Source organism: Cucumis melo, chromosome 11, assembly GCF_025177605.1.
Source record: "Cucumis melo cultivar AY chromosome 11, USDA_Cmelo_AY_1.0, whole genome shotgun sequence".
Taxonomy (NCBI): Eukaryota; Viridiplantae; Streptophyta; class Magnoliopsida; order Cucurbitales; family Cucurbitaceae; genus Cucumis; species Cucumis melo.
The window spans coordinates 5,765,437-5,770,872 of NC_066867.1; the positions used below are offsets into that span (position 1 = coordinate 5,765,437).

At 31.8% G+C, this 5,436-nt stretch overlaps 1 long non-coding RNA gene across 1 annotated transcript; it reads left to right on the forward strand.

Annotated features, from left to right (window-relative positions):
* Nucleotides 1-547: 547 nt before the first annotated feature.
* LOC127151715 (uncharacterized) lies at nt 548-1,011 on the forward strand. Its single transcript, XR_007824848.1, has 3 exons — nt 548-702; nt 788-868; nt 952-1,011. It is a non-coding gene; the product is annotated as an uncharacterized LOC127151715 (long non-coding RNA).
* Nucleotides 1,012-5,436: the final 4,425 nt, after the last annotated feature.

A 5,436-nucleotide genomic window follows, 5' to 3' on the forward strand; every position in this document is an offset into this window, starting at 1 on the left:
ATCTGAAATACATTAAACACTGTTGGCATAACATACATTTTTAGTGGACTGAGGCTGTTTTAAGCTTGTATTAAAGAATTGCTAAACATCACTTTGACTAAGCATAATGTTAGATATGTGTTTATATATTGCTAGGAGCGTATATATATTGTTACAAAACAGTAGGTAAAAGTTACACAACAGTAGGTAAAAGTTACAAAATAGCAAGCCAAAATACCTACAGTCCACTAAGAATTATGTTACAGCAGCTTAAATTTTTAATAAAACAGTAGCTTAAAATAGTAGCTTGGATCTTTAATAAAACAGTAGCTTAAAATAGTAGCTTAGATCTTTAATAAAACAGCAGCTTAAAACAATAGCTAAAAGTTACAGCAGCTTAGATCTTTAAGAATTGTTAAGGTCTGTTTGTTTATATATTGCTAGGAGCGTATTGAACAAACTGAGGCTGAGAAGACAGTTTCAACAACAAACGTGGTTGATGATGCTTTGAGTAAAGTTCTTGGCCCCGATCATGGTCATGTAAGAGGATTTGGGTTTGGTGTGACTCGTTCAAAACTATCTCTTTTGTCTCAACAAGACCACAAGTATAAGGTTCTTGAAAAAGAATATTTGAAGATGAAGGAAGAAATGGTAGAAATGAAAACAATGAAAGATGAAATGATTGAAATGAAAGCACTTATGTTATCTTATTTAAAGAAACATGTATTTCTTTTTTTCTTTTACTAACTTAGATTTTTTTTCTCGTAGTAGTTAACTATATTTTTGGTTTCATATGTGATTATCATAGACTGAACCAAGTGAGGAACTTTCAAATGCTACTGCAAGTGTGCTTAAGCGACTAAATATTCCTCCAATGCCTTCTCCATCGGTAAATTTATTTGTAATAGGACGAAAATTGTTTATGATGTCATTATCTTCTTATTCTAGTATCTCATATTTGTCTTTTCACAGAGTATCAATAACAACAGTCAAACTAAGTGCAAGTTATTAGATTGGTATGGCTCGGGAGAGATTGTTGCTTAAGGAAGATGGTCTTCTAATGATCCAACTGCTCTGGTCCATCATGTTCCTATTGGTCCACATGCAATTAGAGTATGGGTTGATGTTGCAAAAAAACCAAATGCATATTTGTGGAGGCCAACATCAGAAATGACATGTATTGAAGAAGCTTTGGGAAGTACAGTTGCATGGCCATCTAATAAAGTGATCATTAGGATGTTGTCTAATTCTAATATTTTTTGTCTACATTTGTTAAAGATTTTCTATACTTTTTTAATTAATATATGTTTTATAAATTTATGTAGGTGAATGAAATGGAGTCGTCTTCACCAGAGGACTAGAGATTGTACACTTATGACGAACTTTGCTTGTAGACTTATGATGAACTTTATTTGTATTTTGAGGGTTAATTTGTGTGGTTCATACATTATTTACTAATATGTGTATTTTGATTGTTAATGTGTATGATTGGTACATTTAGAATGACTACATTGTTTGGTAATTTTAATACATTATGAATGGTTTTATAGATTTTTGAGAAAAATGTTACCTATATTTTGATTGAAAACGATTAAATAGCATTATTACTGAAAATTATAGCTATAAATACTATACTGTCGAAAAAGGCTATTATAGTTGAAAATTATAGTTATAAACAATATACTATAGCATCGAGAAAATGCTATTATAGCTAAAAATTATAGTTATAAATATTATACTATAGCATCGAAAAAAGGCTATTATAGCTGAAAATTATAGTTATAAATACTATACTATAGCGTCGAAAAAGGGCTATTATATCTTAAAGATAGCACATTATTTAAGCTATATAAACTTATTATAGCTCTAACGAAAAACGCTATCAAATGTTTTTATAGCAACGTATATAAGCTATATCTTCAAACTCTACGATAGCACTAGTTATAGCTTCAAAAAAACGCTATAAAAAGACCCAGACTTTTAATAACATGGGCTGTCAGGACTCTCGAAAAACGCTATAAAAAGTCTATTATAGCGTTTTTCGTTAGCTATCGTTTATGTTATTTCTTGTAGTGGACATAATAAAGAATAAAATGAGTATATCTGATTTAGAGTTGAGCACAGCTATAGATATAGTCCATTTTATTTTTTCTGAGCATTGTTTGAACATAAGTTACCAAAAAGCTTGGTGTGCACGTGAAGCTTTCTTAGACTCATACAAGATGTTACCAACATTTGCGTATATGTTGAATTTGAACAACCTCGGTATGTTAACATATATATCCTTCCATATATAATATATACTTCTGATCTTGGAAGGCAAGTACACAACTAGTTTTGAAGGCACATAATAAATATATATAACTTGAATTATTTCATATATCCCACATAATAAAACTCAAATAATATAATCATCTCAAAATCAAACAAAGATATATTTTAAAACTTTTGTTATATTATATATAACCCTACACATATAAATGATGTTAACAACCAAACAACCTTGTTCAACAATTACAAATTTTCACGAAACAAATCTTAAATCGGTAAGACATAATATTCTATAACGTAAAACCCTTCATTGTAGAAAACAAAGTAAAATCACTGTCATATAATTTTGAAAGATAACCCTTTGCATTCATGATTATTGTACTATACTTATTCCTTTTTCGGTTCCGCTGATCCAAACTTTGTTGTGAAAGGAGACCCCATTACCATTGATGGCTTTGCTCCTCCCCTCCGCTTCTTTTGAGTACTTGGTGATATGTGAATATATCCTTTCCTCGAAGCTACAAATTTAATACATATAGTCTAATATACTAAATGTCTTCTTGTTCAATTATGAATAATTGAACAATAAGATAGACAAATTATTGTGGAAGTCGAAGACTGAAGAAATATTAATGCAAGGAAAAGTGAATCAAATTCATAACCCTCAAGCCAATGATGAATTTGACAACAATGACGACGTTGATAGTTGTAACAAACAAAAGGATGATGGTTGTAACGAACAAAAAAAAGATGAGATAAATGATAGTGGAGAGGACAATAGAGAAGATCCAAAATATGGTGGAAGAGAAAATGTTGGAACTTTAAGACAACATATTAGTTACAAGGGTAGTAACAAAAGCCACCTTGATTTTCTACTTATATAGGAGGTGGACCAAATTAAACTATAAAGGAATTCTATTATTGAAATAACTTGTTTATGTGATTTAATCATATTACGTACACAAGCATAACCCAAGTGTGAGATTGTTAGACATATTTAAATTATAATATGTATAATTAAGGTGCTGGCTATGTATGTGGATTAATAACTTTTCACATTGGGTTATTTTATTAGATTGTGCCTATTATGTAACCTATTTAATTAAGACCCAAGATTCCTAACTGAGTGTGGACTAAATGGGTAGAAGCCTATTCCTATTCCTAGATTGATTACGATTTAATGGAAATCCTAATTGAACTAGTATATAAGGAGACTTAGGGCTATGGTCTTCAATATATACCAAAACAATAAGCAATCAGTCTTTCTTGTGTCCCATCGAGATAAAAGATCTCACTAAGTACATTCAGAGTTGAGGAATACAATAGCCATTTTATTTTCATCATCAATTCGTCAATTGAATCCAACATGTAATTTATTCTTGACAATCTAACATGAATGCCCCTAGGTTAATCTATTATATAGATATAAAGTATTATGCTAACATGAACAATATTAGGCTTCATAGAAGGCTTGAACCACATAATTAGTAGGGTCGAATGTGTATAAAGAAGTCATCACTACATCAAAGAAACGAATATCATATAAAAGTCACATATTTTCGATCAACTACAAGCTCCAGCCATACCTAATAAGAGTCAGTAAATCCAAATTGTTCTGGGACTTTTTTCACGACATCCCAACTATATTACCCTTAATTATAAGGCACCTAAGAGTTAAAATTCGGTCGAGACTAGGAAACTTGTCATGGATAGAAAATTGCAAGATCAACCTACACGCTTTCTCCTTGAGACAAGGATACTTCTATAATTTAGGTAGAGTCATGTTGTTTAAACTTAGCCAAAAATCCACAAAAGGGCCAATTAATGATTTCTCTACGAGGAGGCTGAACCCATCCTTTTTTAGTTAACTTCTATCTGCAAGGATCACAAGATGTCTCTCTAGACAAAAGTTGTTCAATAAAGTAAACCATTATTCTACAAAAGAAAGATCACTAGAAAAAATTAAGTATGGACTGTATAATTTAATGAGAAAGGAGATGTGGAAAAAAAGAAAAAATTAATGAAATTCTAGTGGGATTTAGCCTAATTTTTAGGCTAGAAGTAGATGTATAATACTAAGAGATACTATTATCGAAACATGCATTGATCTTATGGTATCACCACTCTTAATCCATGATGCATCGTCGGGTTGGTGGCAAATTGTGTCGTCGTTTTTTGTTGCTCGTGTTCGATGATCAACTTCTTGGCTCACTACCATGGATGGTTGGTCGGAATGTTTGTAGCAGACAAAAAAGAGAAGGAAAAAAATAAAAAAGAAAAGAAAAAGAAGTCAATCCACCATTCATCAGGTGGTAGTTACAAATTTAACAAAGAAGAAGTGATAGAAAGAAGATGGACTCAACTTACTTGCAAAGAAACCATTAACTAGCCCTTTGTAGATTATTGGCCTAATCTAGACAACAACATTACTCTTCCTAAGTTAGTGGTAGAAGTACCCTTATCCTAATGAGAAAACTTGTGAGTTTGCATCTTCTATCCATGACGAGTCTTATAGTTTTGACCAAGTTTTAATTATTAGATGCCATATAATTGAAGTTTAGAAGCACTAAGATTTTGTGACAAAAGTCCCAAGAGAATTTGGCTTTACTAATTGTTATCGGGAGTGGATGAAGCTTGTAGTTGGCTGAAATAGGCGTTTCCTTTATGATATTTGTTTATTTGGCAGTGACGACCTCTTTGTACACTTACGATCATAATGTGATGTGGTTCGAGCCTTTTGTGAAGTCTGGTGTCCTTCAGCAAACACTTTTCACACCATGGCAGGTGAATTATCCATTTTCTTACGCAACATGTGGTCGTTTGGAGTCTTCCAATTAAGGGAAGTTTTTATGAAGGAGTAATTCTTTCTCTTAAAGAGTTAATTATCTCGCGAGATATCTTCCAAAGACTTGTGAACATCTTTTTTAGGTGTATCATCCAATAGTTTCCATGTAGAGAAATGATATGCATAACGCCATCCAAAAATGACTTCCAAGTAACCATTAGTCTCTAGATTTCATTTTGGTTCCTTGGGACTAAAAGATATGATAAACCCACTACACGAAAGCAATAGAAGGCGTCACGCTTCAAATCTACCCAAAATCTTGATGGTATGAGAATCGAGTATTAAAAATAGTCCACCAAAGAAAATATTCTGTTTGTAGAAGTCATAATAAAAGTCAACGT